The sequence below is a fragment of the Clarias gariepinus genome, chromosome 5, assembly GCF_024256425.1.
Source record: "Clarias gariepinus isolate MV-2021 ecotype Netherlands chromosome 5, CGAR_prim_01v2, whole genome shotgun sequence".
In the NCBI taxonomy this organism is placed as follows: domain Eukaryota; kingdom Metazoa; phylum Chordata; class Actinopteri; order Siluriformes; family Clariidae; genus Clarias; species Clarias gariepinus.
In genome coordinates this window covers 35,791,566-35,804,458 of record NC_071104.1, presented here as the reverse complement: position 1 = coordinate 35,804,458, position 12,893 = coordinate 35,791,566, and the positions used below count along the sequence as shown (strand labels likewise).

General features: G+C 40.2%; 1 long non-coding RNA gene across 1 annotated transcript; it reads right to left on the bottom strand.

Moving 5' to 3' along the window:
* Positions 1 to 515: 515 nt before the first annotated feature.
* LOC128524664 (uncharacterized) lies at positions 516 to 10,910 on the bottom strand. The gene is made up of 3 exons (XR_008360558.1): positions 10,829 to 10,910; positions 10,605 to 10,669; positions 516 to 926 (listed from the first exon to the last, which is right to left on the bottom strand). It is a non-coding gene; the product is annotated as an uncharacterized LOC128524664 (long non-coding RNA).
* Between the last annotated feature and the right edge of the window lie 1,983 nt (positions 10,911 to 12,893).

The window sequence follows — 12,893 nt, the reverse complement described above, 5'->3', positions numbered from 1 at the left end:
GCTCAATACGCTCTCAAAAATTAAACCTTTTCTCACTGATAAGACTCTAGAGATGGCCATTCATGCTTTCATTACAACCCGCCTTGACTATTGCAACTCTCTTTTTTTATGGTATTTCTAAATCTCCAGTCTGGGTTGTTTTTAACCCAGCTGCTGGGTAAATATTGGACTAACTACATGCTGGGTCAATTTAACCCAGCAAAATGGGTTATTTGTTTAACCCAGCAAGATAGGTTAAATATTCAACCCAAATGCTAGGTCATATTTAACCATAATGCTGGGTTAATTTAACCCAGCAAAATGGGTTATTTGTTTATAGTGAATGTGTAAAAAAACAAAAACAAAAAAAACATGTCTATTAAACAGTTAAATTACTTTGATATACTGGTCTCTTACAAAAAAACTTTCAAGTTTGGCAAACCATACATATATGCAATAAACAACATCCTATTAAATATTCTTCGAAAAAATATTTATTTTTCAAAAGCATGAGAACAGATAATCAACAGCGACATCATTACCATACTATTACTCACAAGGGCAGAATGGAGTAATAACACAAATAGGCTGAGGCAGCTTCTACAGAGCAGGATCTCTCTGTGACATTAGATATCCTTTTTGCAGAACAAAACTATCCAGCCCTGGTTCCGTTTTAACATATAAACACTGTCTATGACTCTTCAAGTAGGCCTCGCTATTTCATAGCAACATTACAAAAAGTCCTATACAGGAGCACACTGCTTTGGATAGTTAATGTCAAAAATATAAAATGCCTTGAAGCACACATCAACCGCCCCAAGTAGTGTGTATTGCTCCAGAGCATGTCCCACCAGAATGACGAATGCCTGAGCGCAGCGCTGGTCATTATCTCCCAACGTCAGGATGTAGGGGTTTGGCCTTGACACTTCCACCATGTTGGTTCCAACCTTAGAAACAAAAAAATGAAAAAAAGTAAAAATTTTGTTGAATAGCAAAGATTAAACTGAATAAGACTATTAATTTAGTGTGTAATAGGATTGATACTAAATAAAAAATGACAAAGCTGTCCATTAAGATAGGGTATAGGTAACCTGAAACAAACACATAGAGACAGCTATTACCAAAAATAAAAGAGCAAAATAAGCATGGCTTTTAGGATACAGCTCTTTATGTCAGACTAGTTAATCTTGTGGTCTGAGTTGATTTTAAGATAATTACCGAAAAAATGTCATAGCTGGGGTCATACTGGAACATTACAATCACCAAAATATTAATAATTTCATCTAGTAGTTACCTGTTTAGTGGTGGTACTTTTTTTCAGTGGTTGGCGCGTTGACTGATAGTTAATTTAGCCTGAGTCACAAGCAACTTTGGTTAAAGAGGGCTATCTGGTTAGTTTATATGCAATTACTGGTGATACATTTGCATACTTGCCAAATGGGGATAGGTATAAAATATTGGTTTAACTCGGGAGAAACGTGGGAGAAATTTGACCGCGGAGTAAATTACTAGCTAGTAAAAAACGGGAGGGTTAGCAGGTCTGCATATTTTTTAAAAGATCAGTGTTTTGTAACACCCCAGCATTTTATTGTCTCAAGCAGTGAGATTAATGAAGTTTTAAAGGGGTCATACGGGCCTACATGCACTTTTTCAAGCTGTTTGGACTGAAATGTGTGTTAGGAGAGTGTGTACACAACCACTCTACAATGAGAGCTGCCCAGTGATTTTCTTTTCATTTATTAAAATAACATGCCCCTTCTGAAATCAGGCCAATCTCAAATGCCTGTCGATATGACGCCACACCGACAGAGGCCTCTCCTACTATAGTTGATTGACACTGGTGTTTTAGCAAAGACCTGCCCCGAGTGGGAAAAAAGCTATCGGCTTGTTTTTCGCCGCTGGAGCAAAATGTCGCTTAAGCGAGTGTGGTGTACAGTTGTTGGGTGTAATAGCGAACACAGCAGTCGTCATTCAAATGCCTGCGTCATGCTAGCACTACAGGTAACAGTTTAGCGTTCATTGATCACTTCACCATCTTCGTCACTTTGCAAACGTTTTACAAAGAAAGCTAAAAAGCTCAGACATCTTATCTGTTTCTTTCACACACAGGTGGGGTTCTTTGGCTAACTAGCAGCTATTGTCAGCTAAATGATTTTACCTCAGACCAGCCTGAAATCTTAATTGTAACCTTAACACGGTAACAGTAATAAATGTTACATATAGTGATAATTTTTCAGTCATATGTGACTTATGTGAGTAAACATGTGTATACAGACCTTGTATTTAACGTCATTTTCCCTTAAATGCCTGAGGAGGTTAAACCGTCATCAGCGGTGTGGGAGCTCAAGAGAGACACAAAGCTGACTGACAGCCGCTGAATACACCGGTGAACTTTGGGGGAGGGGCCAAGCAAACTTAAACTCAGCAGCTGGGTTACACAAAAACTACCCAACTCTCTGTAAATAACCCAGAAAATGACCCAACAGAGGCAACCCAGCGTTTGGGTAGAAAATACAACCCGTGCATACACTCCTGAACATCCACAGTTCCATTAAAGTGCACTTGTTCCGGAATCCACAGGTCGTCTTCTGCTTGGTAAAACTTTTTGCACACGAGGTGAACAGAATGCTCCGAAGAGTTATTTCCTACCGCAATGAGGCTTTGGTACACTTTTAATTTGATACGGGGTTTCCCATGCTTTTTCCATGGGAAGGCAGTTTTATTTAAACAGAGTAAATTGTCAGGGATTACGTAAAAAAAAATATGTTAAGAAAAAAATGCACATTGTCTTGTGTTTTTAACAAATTCAGATTAATTTCTAACTTTGAAATATTTATGTAAACGTACAAACTTGATTGTTTATTGTTGATTGCACAGATTTACATTTACAACATCTCAGATTTATTTTTTTCAGTGTATGTATTCCTTTACTGCCCCAAACTGAGTGTCTGCACGGCCTGTGTTTTTCTCTGATGCAAAAGAAGAACAGACGGCCTGCTCTTTCAGAGGTCTTCTGGGTATTGGACATTAAAACTTTTTTAAACAAGACATTGGCTTACTTAGAGTATATATTATAGAGCTCACTAAATCCCTAAAATATAATTGAAATTTAATAAAATTTCCCACAGCGCCCAGTCAAAATTACCCGAACAGCACAACAAATGCTCATCAATAAGGTAAAGAAATGACCCAGAGTGACAGCCAAAGATTTGATGGCATTATCTGAACTGGTTAACATCCATGTTAATGAGTCTACAGCAGTGGTTTCCAACCTTTTTGCACCAAGGACCGATTTTATGCCAGACCGTTTTCCGCGGACCGGCCAGCACGCTCTCATAACAAAGAATTCGTGTGAGCTCTGAACTTGTTTTTCTGTGATGAGGTGTTCCCATCCAGAAGTGATGGGGGTACAGTGATGGATCCAAGATGGCGCCGAGTATGGCTGCCTCGTCGCGAGCTCCCTCAAGCAATAGTGGTTTTTGGTATCTAAATCTATTTTTATTTTATTTTATTACTAGTAACACGTCATGTCTTTTTGTTTACGATCGCCAAACATTACTGGATATAAGAGCAGGACTTTCTTACCGTTTTCCGGAGTTCAAGTTTTGGAACATAGATCCTCCATTCACAAATCCCCCATTCATCTCATCCGAGACGCCTTTGTCCTGGATCCCTGGAACCTGCAAACGCCGGCATAGAGGTAGAAGATCCGGCGTTTTGGTTCGACTGAGACGGCGCAGTAACAGACCACCGCTCCCCAGCTTATTACTAGCAAACGTACAGTCTCTGGAGAACAAGCTTTGTGAACTTCGGGCATGAATCTCCTTCCAGCGGGAGACGCGGGACTGCTGCGTGATCTGCCTTACAGAAACCTGGTTGTCAGACAAGATACCCGACTCCGCGATTCAACTACCAGGATTCTCCGTGCACCGCGCAGACAGGTCGCGGGAGCTAACTGGGAAAAGCAAAGGCGGCGGCGTGTGCTTCATGATCAATAACTCCTGGTGTGATTATGCAAACGTGCACCCGATAAAGTCCTTTTGCTCACCGGACCTGGAGTTTCTAATGCTTATGTGCCCGTCCATTCTGGCTACCGAGGGAATTTTCAGCAGTCATTATTACGGCTGTTTATATTTCCCCACAAGCCGACACTGACCGAGCACACCGGGAACTGTATAGCGCGATTAGCAGTCAGGAAACCGCGCACCCAGAGGCAGTGTTTATTACGACTGGAGACTTTAACAAAGCCAACTTAAGGAAAGTTTTACCAAAACTCCATCAACACATTCAGTTCAACACACGAGGAGAGCGGCTGCTCGACCACTGTTACACTTCCTTCTGGAATGCGTACAAAGCCCTCCCCCACGCCCCTTTCGGCCAATCAGATCATCGCTCCATTCTGCTTTTGCCTGCCTATAGGCAGAAGCTGAAACAGGAAGCTCCAACCCTAAGGGCGGTGCACTGTTGGTCGGACCATTCAGATTCCATGTTACAGGACTGTTTTGATTACGTGGACTGGGAAATGTTTCAAATGGCTGCAGAAAGCATTGATGAATACGCAGACTCAGTCTGTGGATTTATCAGGAAATGTGTAGATGACGTTGTTCCATCCAAAACAGTAAAAATTTATCCAAACCAGAAACCATGGATAAACAGTGATGTTCGCACGGCACTGGCAGCACGGAACTCTGCCTTTGCCTCTGCTAACACATTGGAATATAAACACGCCACCTATCAACTTCGGAAGACTATTAAGTCTGCGAAACGTGAGTACAGGGACAAAGTGGAACAACAATTTGATGATCCTAGAAGAATGTGGCAGGGACTGAATACAATTATGGACTTCAGAGAGAAAACCAGCATACCGCAGAACACGCCTCTATGTGTGAGGATCTAAACGTATTTTACGCTAGATTCGACACAAAAAACAACACGAGACTGCACAGCGAACGCATCATGGATGACATCAGTGCGCACACGGTGTCTGAAGAGGATGTAAGGAAGTGCTTCAGACAGGTGAACGCACGCAAAGCCGCTGGTCCTGACGGAATCCCCGGCCGTGTCCTTAAATCATGCGCGGCTCAGCTGGCTGGAGTGTTCATAAACATCTTCAACCTCTCCCTCTCTCTGTCTGTAGTCCCAGCCTGCTTCAAGATGGCCACCATCGTCCCTGTACCCAAATCCTCCACCATCACATCCCTGAACGACTGGCGACCAGTAGCCCTGACCCCCATCGTGAGCAAATGCTTTGAAAGGCTGGTCAGGAACTTCATCTGCTCTGCGTTGCCGGACTCACTGGCCCCTCTACAATTTGCATACTGCCACAACAGGTCCACTGATGACGCCATAGCCCTGACTCTACATACTGCCCTCACCCACCTGGAGAAGAAAGATACGTATGTGAGAATGCTGCTAGTAGATTATTGTCTGCATTCAACACCATCGTTCCCTCAAAGCTGGACAGGAAACTACAAGATCTAGGATTGAGCAGCTCTCTCTGCAGCTGGATTCTCAACTTACTGTCCGACAGACGCCAGGTGGTCAGACTGGGCAGTATCACCTCATCCCCCGTCACAATAAACACGGGTGCTCCACAAGGGTGTGTACTGAGCCCTCTACTGTACTCACTCTACACATACGACTGCACGGCCACTAGCAGCTCCAACATGGTTGTGAAGTTTGCGGACGACACAACAGTGGTGGGTCTTATCACCAACGGTGATGAGACGGCATACAGGGAGAAGGTCAGTGCCCTGACACATTGGTGCCAGGAGAATCATCTCTCCCTCAATGTCGGAAAGACCAAAGAGTTGATAGTGGACTTCCGGAGGTGTAGGGGTGCACATTCCCCCATCATCATCAACGGCGCTGCTGTGAAGAGAGTGAGCAGCTTCCGCTTCCTGGGTGTCCAAATAGCAGAGGATCTCACATGGTCAGTTCATACTGACAAAACAGTGAAGAAGGCGCAGCAGCGACTCTTCTTTCTCAGGAGACTAAAGAGATTTGGCATGAGCCCCCGCATACTTAGGTCCTTCTACCGCTGTGCCATCGAGAGCATCCTCACTGGATCCATCACGACCTGGTACGGCAACAGCACCGCCTATAACCGCAAAGCTCTGCAGAGAGTGGTGCGGTGTTCCGAAAGGATAATTGGAGGTGAGCTTCCCTCCCTCCAGGACATCTACAGGAAGCGGTGCCTGAGGAAAGCGAGGGGGATCATCAAAGACTCCAGTCACCCCAGTAACCACCTATTTAAACTGCTCCCGTCAGGCAGGAGGTATGGAAGCATCCGGTCCCGAACCAGCAGGCTGAGGGACAGCTTCTATCATCAGGCCATCAGACTACTGAACACTGACCAATAGGTCTCCACTGACACTACACTGTCACTTTCACAGTGTCACTTTATAGTCACTAAGCCACTTTATGCACTCCATACTGCACATAATTGCCTTTTTGCACAACATTCATTGCGGACATTCCTTATACATTATACACAAGTAGACACACTCCCACAATCGTGTGTGTATGGGTATATACATGTATGCATATGTGTGTATGTGCATATGTAGATATATATATATATATATATATATATATATATATATATATATAGACGTGTATATGTGTGTATATTATGTATGTGAATATGTGTATACTTATGCTCACTTTTTTATTATTTTTTTTTAAATAACACTTGCACAATATTTTAGTACTGTAGTATCCAAATGTATATTTATTCTTATAATTGTACACCACTATTGCTTGTGTAGCTTGCACGTAAGAATTTTACTCACGTGTACGGTACCAGTGTACCAGTAACTTGATGTGACAATAAAAGCGACTTGACTTGACTTGACTTGGGTATTCCTCATGTCCAGTCTGCCCCAAAATTTTGTTTTTGTTGCTGTCATTGCAGACGACCCTGTCTCACAAAGATAGATTGTTGAAATTTTGAGGGTTTTTGTTAAAGATTTCATGATATTCTGCCTTGATTTTATTCCATTACATCAGTAGCTTCAAATACACTTTTAAGGCCACATTTATTATACAGAATGGGCTTGGAGAACATTAATCACATGCGATGAGCAGACAAAGCTAACAGGAGACGATCTGTTCATTTTTCAAAACCACTCTGTAGAGTCTGATAATCAATAAAATGCACTCCATGCAGCTCCATACTAAATAATTAAGGTTGATCATATTCGTTGATGCTTAGACACAACTTAATATGATTTACAGATCCCTATGAATATTTTTTTTAATAATATGAAGGTAAGTCAAAAATGATCTGCACTGTGGTCATATTAAAACTTCTGTCAGCTGCTCTGTCTTATCAGTGCTTTCCATTAAAGGCTAGTTCCTCCCTAGTCACTGCTGTGCAGGTGTGAACATGTTATGTCTGGTTATTTGTAACTGTGGTGCAAGCAAAAATGGACATCCCACTTTTGATTTGCATGAAAGAAGAGCAGCGGGCAGCAACTTGTGTTTTTGTGGTCTGAGGGTGTACCTGGTGCCAAAATGACTCATGGACGAGCATAAACAAAATAATTTGGAAATCTGCAATCAAAATTTGTAGAAGGTAAAAGTTTCTTCAAGAGAATTATTACTGATGCACCTGATGGTCCATCAGCCATAGAGTAAACCGCAGAGTATGGAACAGAAACATTATCAATGGCTGACTAAGAAAATGTTCGAAAGTCAGCAATCAGCTGAAAAATTGATGTTTACTTACTTAGTTTCCTGGGATTCTTAAGGGCCAGTATTGGAATATTATCAGGAAAAAGGAAGAACAATTAACAGTGCTTGTTACAGTGAGACGTTTATTGTCGACACTGCAAAAAGAGTACTGATCTCGCTTTATAGGACTTACATATGTTTGGTCCCCTAAATGCAGCCCTGCAACGATGAAGATTTACTTCTGCGGTGCATTAGTGCCTTGCAGCCCAGCCTAAAACATTTTTAATGAGAGAATACAAAATCTTGTTGACCGATTGACAGTGTATTGAAAAGCAAGGAGATTGGTTTAAAAAAGAGGGAATTAAAATAAATTATACAGGCACTGTGTGTATAATTTTCAACTCACTTGTATATAGTTTTAGAATTATATAACATACTTACGTACTATTAGGGATTACAAGCACATCTTTTTATTTGATTTTAAATCAATGCACAAGAGAAACATGTACAACCTGAGCATAGATGATTGGTCTCTCATTCCAGCCAAACAAAACACTTTCCTGCATTCATTTAACAAAGGGATAAAGTAGTATTCAGTTTATTTAAAATATTTATATTATTAATCATGTGGTTCCTGTCAGATGAAATTATTAATATACAACTATTTATCCTTGAGTGAGAATGCCATGTTCATGAAAAAAAATTGCGTGCAGATGTATATACCTGTAAGCGTTCTGTTCATGAGCATCATGCTTAGCCTGAATTACAGCACGTTCATCTAAATGTTCTGCACTATGACTTGTCTTTCAGAATGGCGTTAATTATCCTTTAGTTATTCAATCGCAAAGTCTTCATTTTGACTGTATGAACTATTAGGGTATAGTCTTTTTGAACATGTAAGATGTTTATTCTCATGAGTATTGATGCTATCCTTAAATATTTGCATGTGCATAAGGAATGTTTTTATTATAATTCTTTTTGTTCTAGAACTTCTACAGCGCTCTGTTGTCTTCTGAGTGAATGACTGAGCGGACTCTGCAAGCTATATCACAAGAAATCTGTGATGGAAAAAGCTGAAACACTGCAGGCCTTGATAAACAAATTGCAGAAAAGACTCAGTAATATACTCAAGAAGCAGGTCAGAAGCATGAGAAAAGCTGTGCCGTAATGTAATGTAAATATTAATAGATTGATTTGATGTGAAAAAGTATGAGATTGTGAAATTGGGAGTCTGTAGATGTCTTTAGAGTCTGAAGATGATTTCCTGAAAGGAATTGGCCAGATTCTGACCTCTAACAGTGATTTGGTAACAAGGTACTATTGTAGATAATTTGCCTGATTATCTTTTGTCCTCTTGTTCATCTCATGCACTCAGACACTCTGGAGAAAGAAAACAAACTGCTGAGGATAAAGTGAAAACACTTCGGAGCTCAGTGAAAGATTACGAAGTGTAGGAAAAACTCCTGGAGGCCTGCATGATGTATACAGGGAAAATTCAAGATTCACAGAACTTTATTAAATTTACTTCCAGAGGGAAATTGCTTTGTCTTGGTTATAAAAAAAAAGAGTCTGCTCAGATTCGCCTAAACGAGTCGTTAGCAATTCTGTTTTTTCTCTGTTACGGATCCATGTCACTCCGTAACATATTTGCATAATGTCTGCCCAGTAGTAATGGTGGGCCAGGGCTGCCATTATTTGTTTAGACGAGAGAAGGAGAGATTGCTGTGGATCATTTCCTTTCGAAGATTTTTTTTAACCGGGTTATGTTTGACTGGACATATTCCCCGGACTTCTCACCCTCCGTCATCGGCCTACCGGACTTCATTAACCCCGGTGAGACCGAACCATACTCCGTATACTCTGATAACACACATACAATAAACACGGACTTCTGACATTTTCCACTTACTCGCATTCATATACACATACCGTTTTATATATAGTTTGTAAATATTGTTTATATCTTTGTTTGGTTGTGGTGCACGTTTTTCGTTTACTTTATTTAGTTTTGTATAATACACGTTTGCTTTATCTACTTGTTTGTGTTTGTCCTTTTTGCTCACTTTTAACGCAACACCGGCACAAAGATAAAAGACCTCTCAATGTTTGTAGCCACAGTTAATATAAAATAAGCTGGTCGTTACACGGTAAAACCGACGCCATCTTTTCTATGTATTGACGGGTCTCCAGAGCCGTCATTTAGTTATAGTAATGGATGTTTCGTTTTCCGACACACGCTGAAGCGGTAGACCAGTCATAAATCACCGTGCCATCTGATCAATCACAGCAGTGAGGGTTCACGGAAAGGAGGGGTTTAGACAGACTGAATCTTCGAACTGCTTCACACAAGTCGTTTACGAATCATTTAAAAATGGGGTAAAATTAAATCTATTTTTGGAGAAAACTGAAGTGTTTTTTGACCTTGCATACATGTAAACCTGTTTTAAAAAACTCAATAAGCAATAGTAGCAACCTTTAAAATGGCATAATTATTAAAAAACACTTATTAAAAAAAAAATAGTAATAAATAAAAATAAAATAGAATAGAATTAAATATAGCACTCAATTAAGTTACATATTGCACTTGAAATGCAGTGTAAATGAAAAGAAATAATTGCACAAATGTATTGTAATCAGATATTGCACTTTGAACTTGGGTTGTGGGAAAAAATTCTCCTTTGGTCGGAGAGAACTCTGTATAGCGGGTGAGAAGAATTGTTCAAGATTGTGTGTATTTTGGACAGAATGCTCCTCCTTGCCACGACATCAACAGAGTTTAGATCCAAGCTCAGGACAGAACCGGCCCTTTTAATGACCTTACCCAGTCTGTTTTTGTCTGCTACTTTTATATTACAACCAATGAAGGATTTAATTATTATTAATTGGTAATTGGGAAAAGCTTTAATAACAATGTATAGGTACACATATAAAGAGTTTTTTTTTTTTACCTGTCTTTCAGGGGTTTCTGCAAGAGAAACAGGATCACAGCATCCCAATGGAGAAATCTGATGAGCTGGAGCAAGAAGGAAAGGAGAGAGAGTTGAGTTGCCACAAATTAGCTTTCTTGCACAGTCCTTAACTACTCTCAGGAATCCTTTTTTTTTTTTTTTTTTGGTAGTCTTCAAAAGTGTCTGAGCAAGTGAATTGTAAATAATTTGCAGAGTATTAATACCTTTGTCCTTCGCCAATTTCGTGCACACAGAGTACTCTTAATCTGCAAGGCTCAGTGAAGATTTTGCATGGACTGCTCCCTGGGACTGTCATGTGTGAGGACAAATGTATGCAGATAAAGATTTAAGATAAAACTATAAGACTATTTAGAGGTGCACAAAAGAAAGGATTTTTTTTTACATAATTGTTTGTGCAAATTATAATCAGCTGTCACTGTAAAATGTCTGCAATGAACTTTAAGCCCTCAAGTCTAAACTGGACCACTTCCTTTATGGTTGTGTTTTAGGAGCTGAAGCAGGAGCAACAGGATGACCTCTTCACCTTTGTCCTAGAAGACAAGTAAAAGAAGATTCTATGAAAGAAATGCCAGAAACAAAGACTGTGCTCTTGGCACATAGCCATTAGCTTTAGCATTGAACATACCAGATTTAAACCAGAGACACTGTGTTACTGTATCTGTACTGTTGGGGCACATTACAGGGGAAGATATTGTGTTGTTCCACTATGGAGGCATCTTAGAGGTCACTTTATCGTGTTTGCTCCACTATGAGAGCATCTGAGAGGGCACTTTATTGGGTTTGCCCCATTATGCAGACGCTGTACAGTACACTCAGTCACATTTGCTTTAATGTTGTGGCAAATTGGAAGGTGCATTAATGTATTTATACAATATCTCTGGATACGAGCGTCTGCCAAAATGCCTAAATGTTGTATCTGCTGTACAGTGGGGGCAACTTATTGAGGGGAACTTCATTATGTTTTCTCCACTGCTGTACTCTATCATGCTTGCTGTATGTCCTGTTGACTTTTAACAACATCTGCTGATCCAAGAAAGCACAGCAGCACCTCCACTAAGTACAGAGGCTGAAGAGAGCCAAACTGCCAGATGAAGGCAAGGGTGCAACACACCCTGTTTTTTGTTTATTTATTTTCCAACACACTGTTGTGTGTTTTGTATTTTGTGTGTTAGACAGTGGTCCTGGAGGAACATCATTTTATTCCAACGTATACAAGCTGTTTAGAAGATGGGATGATGGTAAGAAGATGTAAATCACACTAAATGAATTGAAGTTTAAACAAACAAATAAATACAAAAATGAATGATGAATGTAATCAGCTTGTCCGTGCAGTTCAGAACCTGCAGAGAAACAACACACACCAACCAACTCACAGCATGATACCTCTCACACACACATACAGTACACACAGTGTTGTGTATATTATGCTGTGTTACCTCACTGGTCTGTTCTCCACAATGCAGCTGTAGTTCACTGACTGTTTCCTGTTCGCCTGTCTCTCTCTCACACACACACACACACACACACACACACACACACACACACCACTTCATTGTTCATTTCTCTTAGGCAGGTGTGTGTAATGTTAGTACTAATGTGCAAAACTACAGTTTATTCCTTATAATATATAAGCTACATATCATAGCTTAATATTAGTGTAACTATTATTCTGGCCAACTGCAGTGATTGTTTAAGATTTAGTGTGTTTGTCGGTGGTAAAGCACAATAGGCAAAATTTACATAAAGTCCACCACAAACTTTAAAATCCTTCAGCTGCCATATACAGCTGTGGCATATATATTAGTGATGGGTTGTTCATGAACGATTCGTTCTTTTTAACCGAATCTTTAACATGACTCAGATGAACGAGTCGTCTCGGAGAGTGATTTGTTCATTTTCTATAGGGCGCGCATGCACAAAGCATCGCAAAACCTCCATATCTTATATACAGGAAACAGAAATCGGTCGTTAACGTTGAGTCTTTTCGGTCCTGGGTCGTTGACTCCCATAGACGCTATGCGGTGCAATAGATTCAAAAGAACGAACGACTCCGAGTGCAAGATCTGAGAGGTGAGCTACTCATTCTGCTTATTATAATATGACCTTAGTTGCATTGTAATATTTCCATAACTGGAACTATAGCGAGAATTTGTGTATATAGACGTATTGGGGGTATTTTTTTTTTTTTTTAATCAAAAACGCAATATTTAATTTTATTTCCGATCAAAAGCACGCAATGAACTAAATGACTCAAAAAAAGATTCGTTC